Source organism: Oncorhynchus tshawytscha, unplaced genomic scaffold (genome assembly GCF_018296145.1).
Source record: "Oncorhynchus tshawytscha isolate Ot180627B unplaced genomic scaffold, Otsh_v2.0 Un_contig_4690_pilon_pilon, whole genome shotgun sequence".
Taxonomy (NCBI): domain Eukaryota; kingdom Metazoa; phylum Chordata; class Actinopteri; order Salmoniformes; family Salmonidae; genus Oncorhynchus; species Oncorhynchus tshawytscha.
In genome coordinates this window covers 165,419-182,921 of record NW_024609560.1, presented here as the reverse complement: position 1 = coordinate 182,921, position 17,503 = coordinate 165,419, and the positions used below count along the sequence as shown (strand labels likewise).

The window sequence follows — 17,503 nt, the reverse complement described above, 5'->3', positions numbered from 1 at the left end:
GTAACCCAATCCTGGATGCCCAGCCTGTAACCCAATCCTGGATGCCCAGCCTGTAACCCAATCCTGGATGCTCAGCCTGTAACCCAATCCTGGATGCCCAGCCTGTAACCCAATCCTGGATGCCCAGCCTGTAACCCAATCCTGGATGCCCAGCCTGTAACCCAATCCTGGATGCCCAGCCTGTAACCAGGATGCCCAGCCTGTAACCCAATCCTGGATGCCCAGCCTGTAACCCAATTGGACCCAGCAATCCTTCAGCCTGTATGGTGCCCAGCCTGTGATTACCCACAATCCTTCAACATTATGGTGATGCTGTGGAGAGCTGCCTACCTCCTGATCTCCCCCTCAGTATTGATTACCCACAATCCTTCAACATTATGGTGAAGCTGTGGAGAGCTGCCTACCTCCTGATCTCCCTTCAGTATTGATTACCCACAATCCTTCAACATTATGGTGAAGCTGTGGAGAGCTGCCTACCTCCTGATCTCGTGTCACCTCCACAGTGTCTGCCTCCACCGTCATCCTGTTTCCCTCTGGTGAAGCGACAAGACAGAGAGGAGCTGCTGGGCTTGTAGAGGAGAGCAGCACGAACAAACTCATCCCTCTCTCTCCCTCTCTCCCACTCTGTCATGGTGGGGTCCAAGCTCAACTCCAGGGCATCTGGACAGAGTTGAGGAGACGGTTTAGATGTGCGGATGAAACCATCATGGGAATCTTAGTGGATAATGTACGTTGGGAGAGGAATCTCCTAAAAGCAGAACATGGGCTGATTCTTCAGAACATTTTAAAGAGGCTCTCAATGTGTCTGTGTTCACCGTGAAAAGTGGTTTTATTGTCTCAATAGACCACGATAACATTACAATACCAGATTGACATTCTCAAGCACTTTGTCTTTGTTAAAATGGCAGTCAAACCAGTTCTCTGTACCTCTGTCTCTCTCTGTTTGAGACGGTCTGTTTTCTAAGAGCCTGTCCATTTCATAGAATAAAAGTCCACTGAATCGGTTTGACACCATGCAGCCTCCGTACCTCGGTCTCCCTGTTTGAGCTGGTCTATGTAGAGGTCGTATCGGGCCTGTTTATGAGGGGTCCTCTCAAAGGGTTTGAATGTCTGTCCTGTCTGGGCCTGCGCCGTAGGGCCGCTCCACACACTCAGAGCTTCCTGCTGCTGCTGCTCAGCGTGGGGGGTGAACCTGGATGGATTCAACAGAGACTCGGTGATCTGACGTTACCAAGGAGCAGCAGGATATTGTAGATGAGAGCCATGCAAGACGTATCAGTGAATTGTTTTGTCATACCTGTGGTATACGGTCTGATATACCACAGCTGACAGCCAATCAGCATTCAGGGCTCGAACCACCCAGTTTATAATACAAGACACTGAACAGCAGACTACAATACAAGACACTGAACAGCAGACTACAATACAAGACACTGAACACTGGACTACAATACAAGACACTGAACAGCAGACTACAACACAAGATCTAGAACACTGGACTACAACACAAGATCTAGAACACTGGACTACAATACAAGATCTAGAACACTGGACTACAATACAAGATCTAGAACACTAGACTACAATACAAGATCTAGAACACTGGACTACAATACAAGATCTAGAACACTGGACTACAATACAAGATCTAGAACACTGGACTACAATACAAGATCTAGAACACTGGACTACAATACAAGATCTAGAACACTGGACTACAATACAAGATCTAGAACACTGGACTACAATACAAGATCTAGAACACTGGACTACAATACAAGATCTAGAACACTGGACTACAACACAAGATCTAGAACACTGGACTACAATACAAGATCTAGAACACTGGACTACAATACAAGATCTAGAACACTGGACTACAATACAAGATCTAGAACACTGGACTACAATACAAAGATCTAGAACACTGGACTACAATACAAGATCTAGAACACTGGACTACAATACAAGATCTAGAACACTGGACTACATTACAAGACACTGAACAGCAGACTACAATACAAGATCTAGAACACTGGACTACAACACAATACAAGATCTAGAACACTGGACTACAATACAAGATCTAGAACACTGGACTACAATACAAGATCTAGAACACTGGACTACAATACAAGATCTAGAACACTGGACTACAATACAATACAAGATCTAGAACACTGGACTACAATACAAGATCTAGAACACTGGACTACAATACAAGATCTAGAACACTGGACTACAATACAAGATCTAGAACACTGGACTACAATACAAGATCTAGAACACTGGACTACAATACAAGATCTAGAACACTGGACTACAATACAAGATCTAGAACACTGGACTACAATACAAGATCTAGAACACTGGACTACAACACAATACAAGATCTAGAACACTGGACTACAATACAAGATCTAGAACACTGGACTACAATACAAGATCTAGAACACTGAACTACAATAAAGATCTAGACACTGGACTACAATACAAGATCTAGAACACTGGACTACAATACAAGACAAGACTAGAACACTGGACTACAATACAAGATCTAGAACACTGGACTACAATACACATTACAAGATCTAGAACACACTGAACAGCAGACTACAATACAAGATCTAGAACACTGGACTACAATACAAGATCTAGAACACCGGACTACAATACAAGATCTAGAACACTGGACTACAATACAAGACACTGAACACTGGACTACAATACAACACACTGAACACTGGACTACAATACAACACACTGAACAGCAGACTACAATACAAGATCTAGAACACTGGACTACAATACAAGATCTAGAACACTGGACTACAATACAAGATCTAGAACACTGGACTACAATACAAGATCTAGAACACTGGACTACAATACAAGATCTAGAACACTGGACTACAATACAAGATCTAGAACACTGGACTACAATACAACACATATCCCAGGATGGTTCTGACACGGTCAGACAGACAGACAGATATAGGTGTACCTGCTAGACAGGGCCTTCTGGGCGGAGGCTCTGGCTGCTGCAGCCGCTACCCCTGCAGCCACAACGGCTGCTCTGGCCTCCCCAGGGGTGGGCTGTCTGGGGCCTGAGCTGGTATCTGAGGAGGGCCTCCGTAGGCCGGAGAGTCTCTCTCTGTCCTCAACCTTCAGCAGGTCAAACACAGAGCTGGGGCCTGGAGGGAGGAGGACAGGGGAGGGGACAAGGAGACAGGGCAGGGAGGAGACAGGGCAGGGAGGAGGACAGGGCAGGGAGGAGGACAGGGCAGGGAGGAGGACAGGGCAGGGAGGAGGACAGGGCAGGGAGGAGGACAGGGCAGGGAGGACAGGGCAGGGAGGAGGACAGGGCAGGGAGGAGACAGGGCAAAAAATACTAGGTTTTAGAGACAAAAAAACATCACCATTGATACAGAGGAGATACTCCTAAATATCCTTGACTCCAACTTTCAAATCCAGGCAGGTATTAAATGTTCAAATACTGGAAGAGGATGGGGAGAAGACCGGGGTGAGTAGTCAGGACTATCTATAATAAAAGCAGAACAGAGTGGAGACCGGGCAGGGAGGAGACCGGGCAGGGAGAAGACAGGGGTGAGTAGTCAGGACTATCTATAATAAAAGCAGAACAGAGTGGAGACAGGGCAGGGAGGAGACCGGGCAGGGAGGAGACAGGGGTGAGTAGTCAGGACTATCTATAATAAAAGCAGAACAGAGTGGAGACAGGGCAGGGAGGAGACCGGGCAGGGAGGAGACCGGGCAGGGGGGTGAGTAGTCAGGACTATCTATAATAAAAGCAGAACAGAGTGGAGACAGGGCAGGGAGGAGACCGGGCAGGGAGGAGACAGGGGTGAGTAGTCAGGACTATCTATAATAAAAGCAGAACAGAGTGGAGACAGGGCAGGGAGGAGACAGGGGTGAGTAGTCAGGACTATCTATAATAAAAGCAGAACAGAGTGGAGACAGGGCAGGGACCGGGCAGGGCAGGGGGAGACAGGGCAGGAGACAGGGGTGAGTAGTCAGGACTATCTATAATAAAAGCAGAACAGAACAGACACCGGGCAGGAGGGGGGGAGACAGGAGGAGACCGGGCAGGGAGGAGACAGGGGTGAGTAGTCAGGACTATCTATAATAAAAGCAGAACAGAGTGGAGACAGGGCAGGGAGGAGACCGGGCAGGGAGGAGGGGGTGAGTAGTCAGGACTATCTATAATAAAAGCAGAACAGAGTGGAGAGACAGGGGAGGAGACCGGGCAGGGGTGAGTAGTCAGGACTATCTATAATAAAAGCAGAACAGAGTGGAGACAGGGCAGGGAGGAGACCGGGCAGGGAGGAGACAGGGGTGAGTAGTCAGGACTATCTATAATAAAAGCAGAACAGAGTGGAGACAGGGCAGGGAGGAGACCGGGCAGGGAGGAGACCGGGCAGGGGGAGACAGGGGTGAGTAGTCAGGACTATCTATAATAAAAGCAGAACAGAGTGGAGACAGGGCAGGGAGGAGACCGGGCAGGGAGGAGACCCGGTGAGTAGTCAGGACTATCTATAATAAAAGCAGAACAGAGTGCAGATGGACATAGCACCACAGTTGATAAAGACAAGATGACCACGAGGATTAAAACATTCTTGTTGTGTCAACAGGTTTCAGAAGAATACAGAGAACAGTCTGCACCTTGCAGTGTAGCCTCCCAGCAGCTCCCTCCTCTGGGCAGAGTCCAGCTGGTGACGACCCCCCTTAGAGGGCTCTTCCTGGGCCATGTGGCCTCGAGACGTCTGCAGGGCCTGGGCTACCATGGGGCTGACGCTGGACAGGTCCACCACTGGACGGAAGTAGTGGACCGGCCTGAAGTCTCTGGGCAGGTTGGGAGGAGGGAAGATCTGAGGAGAGAGAGAGAGAGAGAGAGGAGAGAGAGAGAGAGAGAGAGAGAGAGAGGAGAGGGGAGAGGGAGAGAGAGAGAGAGAGAGGAGAGAGGGGAGAGAGAGGATAGAGAGAGAGAGAGAGAGAGAGAGAGAGAGAGAGAGGATAGAGAGGAGAGAGAGAGAGAGAGAGAGAGAGAGAGAGGTAGAGAGAGAGGAGAGAGAGGAGAGAGAGAGAGAGAGAGAGAGAGGAGAGAGAGAGAGAGAGGTGGAGAGAGAGAGAGAGAGAGAGAGAGAGAGGTGGAGAGAGAGGATGAGAGAGAGAGAGAGAGAGAGAGAGAGGTGGAGAGAGAGAGAGGAGAGAGAGAGAGAGAGGTGGAGAGAGAGGAGAGAGAGAGAGAGAGAGAGGTGGAGGTAGAGAGAGAGAGAGAGAGAGAGAGAGAGAGAGAGAGAGAGAGAGTGGAGAGAGAGAGAGAGGTGGAGAGAGAGAGAGAGAGAGAGAGGTGGAGAGAGAGAGAGTGGAGAGAGAGAGAGGAGAGAGAGAGAGAGAGAGATAGAGAGAGAGAGAGAGGAGAGACCCAGAGAGAGAGAGAGATATAGGAGAGAAAGAGAAGGAAGAAGGAGAGATTAGAGAGAGAGAGAGGAGGAGAAAGAGGCCAGGGGATGGAGGTGATATAATTCGGAGGTAATTGAAGAGAGATTCATTTAGAAACTAGGTTAAGAGAGCACCTACTGTTTTGGTCTCCAGCTTATCGGAGGCCAGGGTGAATCCTTCTAGGATTTTACCCAGATAAGCAGCGTCTTTACTGTGGTCTGAAGACGAAGAAAGAACAGCATTAGAGAACAATATGCAGTGATCCTCATTGATGTGATCGACATTATGTTCATGGACAGGACTATGACACTGAATGAAGAGGCACAGAGAGAGACAGAGAGAGTCCCTTACACATAAACCCTAAACAAGTGTATGAACCATAACTTTCCATAGTGCAGGACAAACACAACGGGTAGGGCCTGTTCCCCAGGGATTCAGGACAAACAACTGGCAGGGCCTGTTCCCCAGGGATTCAGGACAAACACAACTGGCAGGGCCTGTTCCCCAGGGATTCAGGACAAACACAACTGGCAGGGCCTGTTCCCCAGAGATTCAGGACAACTAGTACGGCCTGTTCCCCAGAGATTCAGGACAACTGGCAGGGCCTGTTCCCCAGAGATTCAGGACAAACAACTGTCAGGGCCTGTTCCCCAGAGATTCAGGACAACTGGCAGGGCCTGTTCCCCAGAGATTCAGGACAACTGGCAGGGCCTGTTCCCCAGAGATTCAGGACAACTGGTCAGGGCCTGTTCCCCAGAGATTCAGGACAAACACAACTGGTAGGGCCTGTTCCCCAGAGATTCAGGACAACTGGCAGGGCCTGTTCCCCAGAGATTCAGGACAAACACAACTGGTAGGGCCTGTTCCCCAGAGATTCAGGACAACTGGTAGGGCCTGTTCCCCAGACAACTGGATTCAGGATTCAAACACAACTGGTAGGGCCTGTTCCCCAGAGATTCAGGACAAACACAACTGGTAGGGCCTGTTCCCCAGAGATTCAGGACAAACACAACTGGTAGGGCCTGTTCCCCAGAGATTCAGGACAAACACAACTGGTAGGGCCTGTTCCCCAGAGATTCAGGACAACTGGTAGGGCCTGTTCCCCAGAGATTCAGGACAAACACAACTGGTAGGGCCTGTTCCCCAGAGATTCAGGACAACTGGTAGGGCCTGTTCCCCAGAGATTCAGGACAACTGGCAGGGCCTGTTCCCAGAGATTCAGGACAAACACAACTGGTAGGGCCTGTTCCCCAGAGATTCAGGACAAACACAACTGGTAGGGCCTGTTCCCCAGAGATTCAGGACAAACACAACTGGTAGGGCCTGTTCCCCAGAGATTCAGGACAAACACAACTGGTAGGGCCTGTTCCCCAGAGATTCAGGACAACTGGTAGGGCCTGTTCCCCAGAGATTCAGGACAAACACAACTGGTAGGGCCTGTTCCCCAGAGATTCAGGACAACTGGTTGGGCCTGTTCCCCAGAGATTCAGGACAACTGGTAGGGCCTGTTCCCCAGAGATTCAGGACAAACACAACTGGTAGGGCCTGTTCCCCAGAGATTCAGGACAAACACAACTGGCAGGGCCTGTTCCCCAGAGATTCAGGACAAACACAACTGGCAGGGCCTGTTCCCCAGAGATTCAGGACAAACACAACTGGCAGGGCCTGTTCCCCAGAGATTCAGGACAAACACACTGGCAGGGCCTGTTCCCCAGAGATTCAGGACAAACACCTGTTCCCCAACTGGCAGGGCCTGTTCCCCAGAGATTCAGGACAACTGGCAGGGCCTGTCCCCAGAGATTCAGGACAAACACAACTGGTAGGGCCTGTTCCCCAGAGATTCAGGACAAACACACTGGCAGGGCCTGTTCCCCAGAGATTCAGGACAAACACAACTGGTAGGGCCTGTTCCCCAGAGATTCAGGACAACTGGTAGGGCCTGTTCCCCAGAGATTCAGGACAAACAACTGGCAGGGCCTGTTCCCCAGAGATTCAGGACAAACACAACTGGCTACTCCTGTTCCCAGGGACCTATATTTTTAGTTCAGGACCAGCCTTAACCTGTGTAGAGGAAACTGTCCCAGAGTCTTCCATCTCCTGTCATCTAACAGTCAGACAGTGTTTTCCTACTATTAGAGTGGACCTCAGTCACTTTCTTCTTCCTGTTGTACACCAAACAGTGTTTTCCCTGCAGACAGTGGGGCTACTATTAGTCCATCTAGTAACAGTGACCAACAGTCAGACAGTGTTTTCAGAGCTGACCTCAGACAGTGTTTTCCCTACTATTAGAGCTGACAACAGTCGACAGTGTTTTCTCCTAGACATGATGTTTTCTACTATGGTAGATGTCCTCGACATCAACAGTCCTCCATCAGCACCCACTACTGACACAACCCCTGAGCTGAAAAGGTTTTCCTACTATTAGTCACAACAGTCAGACAGTGTTTTCAACTATTAGAGCTAAGTATCCCAGAGCACCTGACTGAGTAACACCCAAACAATACAGAGAGATGACAACAGTCAGACAGTGTTTTCCCTACTATTAGAGCTGACACAACAGTCAGACAGTGTTTTCCTACTATTAGAGCTGACACAACAGTCAGACAGTGTTTGTTTTCCCTACTATTAGAGCTGACACAACAGTCGGACAGTGTTTTCCCTACTATTAGAGCTGACACAACAGTCAGACAGTGTTTTCTCTACTATTAGAGCTGACACAACAGTCAGACAGTGTTTTCCCTACTATTAGAGCTGACACAACAGTCAGACAGTGTTTTCCCTACTATTAGAGCTGACACAATAGTCAGACAGTGTTTTCCTACTATTAGAGCTGACACAACAGTCAGACAGTGTTTTACCTACTATTAGAGCTGACACAACAGTCAGACAGTGTTTTCCCCAGACAGTACTATTAGAGCTGACACAACAGTCAGACAGTGTTTTCCCTACTATTAGAGCTGACACAACAGTCAGACAGTGTTTTCCCACTATTAGAGCTGACACAACAGTCAGACAGTGTTTTCCCTACTATTAGAGCTGACACAACAGTCAGACAGTGTTTTCCCCCTATTAGAGCTCAGACAGTGTTTTCCTAGAGCTGACACAACAGTCAGACAGTGTTTTCCTACTACTATTAGAGCTGACACAACAGTCAGACAGTGTTTTCCCTACTATTAGAGCTGACACAACAGTCAGACAGTGTTTTCCCTACTATTAGAGCTGACACAACAGTCAGACAGTGTTTTCCCTACTATTAGAGCTGACACAACAGTCAGACAGTGTTTTCCCTACTATTAGAGCTGACACAACAGTCAGACAGTGTTTTCCCTACTACTATTAGAGCTGACACAACAGTCAGACAGTGTTTTCCCTACTATTAGAGCTGACACAACAGACAGTGTTTTCCCTACTATTAGAGCTGACAACAGTCGGACAGTGTTTTCCCTACTATTAGAGCTGACACAACAGTCAGACAGTGTTTCCCCTACTATTAGAGCTGACAACAGTCGGACAGTGTTTTCCCTACTATTAGAGCTGACACAACAGACAGTGTTTTACCTACTATTAGAGCTGACACAACAGTCAGACAGTGTTTTCCCTACTATTAGAGCTGACAACAGTCAGACAGTGTTTTACCTACTATTAGAGCTGACACAACAGTCAGACAGTGTTTTCCCTACTATTAGAGCTGACACAACAGTCAGACAGTGTTTTCCCTACTATTAGAGCTGACACAACAGTCAGACAGTGTTTTCCCTACTATTAGAGCTGACACAACAGTCAGACAGTGTTTTCCCTACTATTAGAGCTGACACAACAGTCAGACAGTGTTTTCCATACTATTAGAGCTGACACAACAGACAGTGTTTTCCCTACTATTAGAGCTGACAACAGTCAGACAGTGTTTTCCCTACTATTAGAGCTGACACAACAGTCAGACAGTGTTTTCCCTACTATAACAAACAGGGTACAAAGAGAGACACACGTATCCATACATACCTGTCCTGCCACTCCTCCTCTGCGTCTTTGTCCCTTCCTGTCCTCTCCAAAAAGGCTGTTGCTCCTGTCGGAGTCCATGGTGAACAGGTTGATGTGTCCCGCGCCCGGACCTCCCCTCAGGGCCGCCAGGGGGTTCAAACCCCGGTAGCCCAGGCCGTGGAGGTCCACTTTAGGGGTGAAGTCTATAGGAGTCACGTCTTTAGGAGCGAAGGTCACGTTCTCAGGGACGAACTCTCCGTCCTCCTCATCCTGTGGTTTAACAGTAGGGGATGAATCAATCAAATCACATTGTCTTTGCAGTGATGGGAGGGGTAAACGTCAAGTCGCCGATTTTAGGGGACTTTTGTTCTAGTTTAAATTGTTTTATCAAGGTAACTCGTTTCGTGATTGTTCTGTCTGACTGCACCGCCTCCCTGCCTCGGATGACTATGGGGTTTCGGGTTACATCCACAGCCATTGGAGGTTCGGGAGTCCCGCCTTAACGCTCCTTCGCTGATCGGACTGTCCGTCGGGTGACTATGGGGTATCGGGTTACATATCCACAGCCATTGGAGGCTCGGGAGTCCCGCCTTAACGCTCCTTCGCTGATCGGACTGTCTGTCATTTTGTGTCGGAATGGTACATCACAGGTACACAAGCTGCATGTTGATGCTAACTGAGAGTCTACTGAGAGTCTGAGCGACAGGAAGTAGTTCCACTGTTCTACAACAAACTACATATCGCTGCTAAGCTGAGAGTCTACTGCAGCGACAGGAAGTAGTTCCACTGTTCTACAACAAACTGCATATCGCTGCTAAGCTGAGAGTATACTGCAGTGACAGGAAGTAGTTCTACAACAAACTGCATATCGCTGCTAAGCTGAGAGTCTACTGAGAGTCTACTGCAGTGACAGGAAGTAGTTCCACTGTTCTACAACAAACTGCATATCGCTGCTAAGCTGAGAGTCTACTGCAGTGACAGGAAGTAGTTCTACAACAAACTGCATATCGCTGCTAAGCTGAGAGTCTACTGCAGTGACAGGAAGTAGTTCTACAACAAACTGCATATCGCTGCTAAGCTGAGAGTCTACTGCAGTGACAGGAAGTAGTTCTACAACAAACTGCATATCGCTGCTAAGCTGAGAGTCTACTGAGAGTCTACTGCAGTGACAGGAAGTAGTTCTACAACAAACTGCATATCGCTGCTAAGCTGAGAGTCTACTGAGAGTCTACTGCAGTGACAGGAAGTAGTTCTACAACAAACTACATATCGCTGCTAAGCTGAGAGTCTACTGCAGTGACAGGAAGTAGTTCTACAACAAACTGCATATCGCTGCTAAGCTGAGAGTCTACTGCAGCGACAGGAAGTAGTTCTACAACAAACTGCATATCGCTGCTAAGCTGAGAGGAAGTCTACAACAAACTGAGAGTCTACTGCAGTGACAGGAAGTAGTTCCAGTTCTACAACAAACTGCATATCGCTGCTAAGCTGAGAGTCTACTGCAGTGACAGGAAGTAGTTCTACAACAAACTGCATATCGCTGCTAAGCTGAGAGTCTACTGCTGACAGGAAGTAGTTCTACAACAAACTACATATCGCTGCTAAGCTGAGAGTCTACTGCAGCGACAGGAAGTAGTTCCACTGTTCTACAACAAACTGCATATCGCTGCTAAGCTGAGAGTCTACTGCAGCGACAGGAAGTAGTTCTACAACAAACTGCATATCGCTGCTAAGCTGAGAGTCTACTGCAGCGACAGGAGGTTCGGGAGTCCCGCCTTAACAGTTCCACTGTTCTACAACAAACTGCATATCGCTGCTAAGCTGAGAGTCTACTGCAGTGACAGGAAGTAGTTCTACAACAAACTGCATATCGCTGCTAAGCTGAGAGTCTACTGCAGTGACAGGAAGTAGTTCTACAACAAACTGTTCTACAACAAACTGCATATCGCTGCTAAGCTGAGAGTCTACTGAGAGTCTACTGCAGTGACAGGAAGTAGTTCTACAACAAACTGCATATCGCTGCTAAGCTGAGAGTCTACTGCAGTGACAGGAAGTAGTTCTACAACAAACTGCATATCGCTGCTAAGCTGAGAGTCTACTGAGAGTCTACTGCAGTGACAGGAAGCAGTTCTACAACAAACTACATATCGATTAATATCAAAATGGAAATGTAAAAACAAACACAATTTGAAAACAAAACCACTGTGTTACCTGTGATCCCGATGAACCGTTGGGAGGCGAGGCCGAGCCGAACGCCCTTGTTCCAGAATCTGTAAAAGAGAAATAACAATTTTTAGAATGATTTAAATTCACAAGCTAAAAGGGTTAAACAGTACTTTGTTGAGAGTAGAGTCCCATCAGTCTATACAACGTATTAGGCTCCAACGTCAGAGGCTGAGTAACCCACCTGCTCTCTGCTTACACAGCCTCCTCTTCACCCTGGGCCCAACCCCCTGGCCGTCCTTCCAGCCCATCTTCCTCAGTAACTCCACCCCCATGGAGGACCTGCCAGGAGTCAACAAGGACCGCAGAGTAGAAATATACGAGTGGTTCAGCTGATCTAGAATCAGTTATACCATTTAGCTCACTGAATACCAGGGGCTGTGTCAAGAGTCACAGAGTAGTTCTGCTGATCTAGAATCAGTTATACCATTTAGCTCACTGAGTACCAGGGGCTGTGTCAAGAGGAGTAGTTCTGCTGATCTAGAATCAGTTATACCATTTAGCTCACCGAATACCAGGGGCTGTGTCAAGAGGAGTAGTTCTGCTGATCTCTCAACGAATTACTACATTGCCAGAGAGGTCCTGATTGTAGAAAAGCCCTTGAGACATACAGGCCCAGAGTGACAACATCTGTTCAGCCCGGTGGATAGTTACCTAGCTGGAGCCACCAAGTCTTCCAGGACAGTGTCCCCTGGGATAGGGGCTGAAAGAGAGGTGATGGCTCTGGCCTTGTCCCTGATCACATCCTTCCTGCCGGAGGCGAAGTCAGCTGTAGTGGTGATTTGTCTGGGGGCGATGCCGTGGTCCCCCAGATCCTGAGGAGACGGAACGCATTCACATCCCATGTTGTCATGTTGGTCCACAAAGGGAAATGGTTGTTGTGCTGACAAAGTTCTCATTTAGTCCGGGATCTCTAGAATGTATAATGTGTTCTCTAGAATGTATAATGTGTTCTCTAGAATGTATAATGTGTTCTCTAGAATGTATAATGTGGTCTCTAGAATGTATAATGTCTTCTCTAGAATGTATAATGTGGTCTCTTTCAGAATGTAGGTTCCTCCTCAGCCATAATGTGGTCTCTAGAATGTATAATGTGGTCTCTAGAATGTATAATGTGGTCTCTAGAATGTATAATGTGGTCTCTAGAATGTAATGTGGTCTCTAGAATGTATAATGGTCTCTAGAATGTATAATGTGGTCTCTAGAATGTATAATGTGGTCTCTAGAATGTATAATGTCTCTAGAATGTATAATGTGGTCTCTAGAATGTATAATGTGGTCTCTAGAATGTATAATGTGGTCTCTAGAATGTATAATGTGGTCTCTAGAATGTATAATGTGGTCTCTAGAATGTATAATGTGGTCTCTAGAATGTATAATGTGGTCTCTAGAATGTATAATGTGGTCTCTAGAATGTATAATGTCTTCTCTAGAATGTATAATGTGGTCTCCTTCAGATTCTAGGTTCCTCCTCATCCGTGACGTGAGTTGAAAGGGAAATAGTTAGTGTGACCAGTCCTTTCATGTATCCTGTTGTTGATAAGATGAGATGTCTTGTAGGCCTACCTCCTCATCCATGAAGTCCTCTGGCCTGGCATTCTGTCTGCCTGCTTTCTGTTGTCTAGATGAAACAAAGGTTGCTGGAGTCCACCCTGCAGTAGGAAACAAGTAGTGATTCATACTGTCACACATTTTTGTTGGACTATATTATATCAATATTTTACTCCAATTATTAATTTGTAAAAACAAATAGAAATCCAACAGGTAGGTGGCGCTAGTCCAAACTCTGGTATTTTTCATCCTATAGGTTGGTCTCCATCTTGTTTTTAAATAGGGAGCCAACATGTTGTTTTGAGCACTTTCATTTCCCTGACTGATCAGAACTCATTTTCTCACCATCTCTGGTCTCTCTGCAGCAGACATTCAGTGAGCAATATGTTTGGAACATCAAGGAGCAATAAAATGGTGGTATGGTGAGGTCTCTCAGTATGGTGATAATATGGTATGGTGATAATATGGTATGGTGATAATATGGTATGGTGATAATATGGTATGGTGATAATATGGTATGGTGATAATATGGTATGGTGATAATATGGTATGGTGATAATATGGTATGGTGATAATATGGTATGGTGATAATATGGTATGGTGATAATATGGTATGGTGATAATATGGTATGGTGAGGTCTCTCAGTATGGTGATAATATGGTATGGTGATAATATGGTATGGTGGTAATATGGTATGGTGATAATATGGTATGGTGATAATATGGTATGGTGATAATATGGTATGGTGATAATATGGTATGGTGATAATATGGTATGGTGATAATATGGTATGGTGATAATATGGTATGGTGATAATATGGTATGGTGGTAATATGGTATGGTGGTAATATGGTATGGTGATAATATGGTATGGTGATAATATGGTATGGTGATAATATGGTATGGTGATAATATGGTATGGTGATAATATGGTATGGTGATAATATGGTATGGTGATAATATGGTATGGTGATAATATGGTATGGTGATAATATGGTATGGTGATAACATGGTATGGTGATAATATGGTATGGTGAGGTCTCTCAGAAAGAAGCTGGTTAAACAACACATGATGACATTAACAGGCCTCCGTCTCTGAGTGAGTGAGACAGAGTGATTGAGAGAAAGAGAGATAGTGTGTGTGTGTCTGAATAATTGTGTGTGTGTCTGAGTGAGTGAGTGTGTCTGAGTGAGTGTGTGTGTGTGTCTGAATAATTGTGTGTGTGTCTGAGTGAGTGAGTGTGTGTGTCTGAATAATTGTGTGTGTGTCTGAGTGAGTGTGTGTGTCTGAGTGAGTGAGTGTGTGTGAGTGAGTGAGTGAGTGAGTGAGTGAGTGAGTGAGTGTGTGAGTCAGTGAGTGAGTGTGTGTGTCTGAGTGAGTGTGTGTGTGTGTCTGAATAATTGTGTGTGTGTCTGAGTGAGTGAGTGTGTGTGTCTGAATAATTGTGTGTGTGTCTGAGTGAGTGTGTGTCTGAGTGAGTGAGTGTGTGTGTCTGAATAATTGTGTGTGTGTCTGAGTGAGTGTGTGTGTGTCTGAGTGAGTGAGTGTGTCTGAGTGAGTGAGTGTGTGTGGACCAACCTTCTTTGGTGCCCACAGTGTTGAAGTACCCAGCAGAGAATCCCCCAGTGAAGGCTCCATGGAACCTCTGGTAGCGGCCCTTCTCATCCTTCACGGTCTGCTCGTGCAGCGGGACAGGCTTCCTCAGAGGCTCATCTACACACGTGATGAAAACATCAGCAGCCGTGATATTGTAGAGTAATACTTTCTACTAGGAAAGTAGCTGGTTCGGAAATACCCCCTTTTTGGAAGCACTAGACAAACTACAGCACAATACCTTACTACGTCTCTGATTTCTGTAGACCAGAACCAGGTCGATCAGAAAGACAAATTATTGCCCAAATAGGGTCGACGAACTACCTGTTTGCTAGGTGGCATGTTCCCATGTCTAAAAGATATATCCATAATCGTTACACGGTTCTTACTAAAAATCGGGCATCATTTACATTACCGAGAAGTTTACGAGAAAGTATTAAATCCAGTTTTCAGATTCCAATCCTACGTGGATGTCAATGATGTGTTCTGGCCAGAGACAGAAGTGGAAGCGACCAGACGGTGTCAGCGCCCACAATCTGCAGCAGAATGCTTCTCTGATAGGTTCTGGCTCCAGCTGCCCTGAGTGAACCGGGAGTACAGGAGGGACCTAGCTAGCTGCACAAGCAACAGGGGTTAACATAACACGCTCTACCAGAGCTAGCGAGCCGACGGATATTCACCTAGCACACTGATGCCCTGGACCAGAGCTAGTGAGCACACTGATGCCCTGGACCAGAGCTAGTGAGCACACTGATGCCCTGGACCAGAGCTAGTGAGCACACTGATGCCCTGGACCAGAGCTAGTGAGCACACTGATGCCCTGGACCAGAGCTAGTGAGCACACTGATACCCTGGACCAGACCTAGTGAGCAGACGGATACTCACCTAGCACACTGACCCTGGACCAGAGCTAGTGAGGACCAGAGCTAGTGAGCAGACGGATACTCACCTAGCACACTGATACCCTGGACCAGAGCTAGTGAGCACACTGATACCCTGGACCAGAGCTAGTGAGCAGACGGATACTCACCTAGCACACTGATACCCTGGACCAGAGCTAGTGAGCACACTGATACCCTGGACCAGAGCTAGTGAGCACACTGATACCCTGTTGGGGCGGTACGGGAATTGGATGGGATCCAGGGATGCTAAGAACGCATTTCATGGCTACAGAAGTGAGGGCTACGGAGCGATAGTCATTTAGACAGGTCACCTTGGTGTTCTGGAGCACAGGGACTACGGTGGTCTCCTTGAAACATGTTGGTATTGCAGACTGGGTCAGGGGAAAAGGTTGAAAATGAAAATTACAGAGAGCGAGATCACACAGTCGTCCAGGGTTGCATTTAAAAAACTGAATTTAAGACTATATTTTGTGCATTGCTCGTTAATGTAAACGATGCCCAAATAATAGAAACAGTCTACCGATTATGGATATAACGTTACTGTACCTTCCGACTGTACCTTGTCGCTAAACAGCAGGTACAGACATGTCATCTTGGCAAGTGATTAGGACTCGTCTAATTTTAATGAATAGATTAATGAATAAGGTCTTAGTTTGAGACGGGGTGTTCCTGTTATGATAACTATACTTACAAGTTATCAGCTCGTAAACACCACGTTAATCAATTCTTTCCCTCACAATAAACTATTAAATGACTGTATTAATGTCATATACAAAGTAAAAACGAACGTTACCTTCTTCTAGCGGTTCTAATGGGGTTCCAAAAGTAACAAAATCTCCGTCGCTGTCGCTGTCGGACGCCATGTTTACTACAACTACGGAAAGTCGTTCCGTTCAAAATCACGCGCAGGCGCAATCAAATCGCGAACAGCTTATTCAAACGTCAACTGAGTTTTTACTCACTGGTCCACTGCCTGTTGCATTTGGTTAATAGATTAACTGAAATGTCCTGGAATGTAAATGCATTAATCGGTAGAAGAGTTGTTTTGTTCGACATATTCAAGCTATGATCCTGTAATTACAATGAAATCAGCATTCAGCTACTTGTGTAGGTTTTCTTTTAAGTTTGAGTGACATCTTGTGGTAACATTGCAAGCAGTGTGTGTGTGTGTGAGAGAGAGAGCTGGCGTGTGTGTGTGTGTGTGTGTGTGTGTGTGTGTGTGTGTGTGTGTGTGTGTGTGTGTGTGTGTGTGTGTGTGTGTGTGTGTGTGTGTGTGTGTGTGTGTGTGTGTGTGTGTGTGTGTGTGTGTGTGTATGTGTGTATATGTGTGTGTGTGTGAGAGAGAGAGCGAGAGCTGGCGTGTATGTAGTGTGTATGAAAGAAAGACCAGGGAGTCAGTGTGTGGGTGGATGAGCTGCTACCATCTCACGGAATGAAATGATTCCTCCAGCATGCTGAAGAGCAAAGCAGCGGCTATCAAATGTCCAGCCAGAGAGCACAATCCTCTGTCATTTTGTTTTCTTTGAGCGCCAAATCATTGACATTCCCTCGGTTCTATATAAAAGCAGATACTGTCTTACAAAGAGCCTCCGTCAGCAGAAACCCATCCAGAATAAGACTCCAAAAAGGCCTCTGGACACCGAATAAAACTTAATCCTCCCTTCTCTCTGAAAACACAACCTCCGCCCCTCTAAACGTTAAATCTCTGTCTGTAGGGGATAACCATGACCCTAACTGCCCTGTAACAGGAGATAACCATGACCCTAACCGCCCTGTAACAGGGGATAACCAGGC

General features: G+C 46.7%; 1 pseudogene; it reads right to left on the bottom strand.

Moving 5' to 3' along the window:
• Positions 1-16,615, bottom strand: part of LOC121845154 — a 35,255-nt pseudogene extending 18,640 nt beyond the window's left edge.
• Positions 16,616-17,503: the final 888 nt, after the last annotated feature.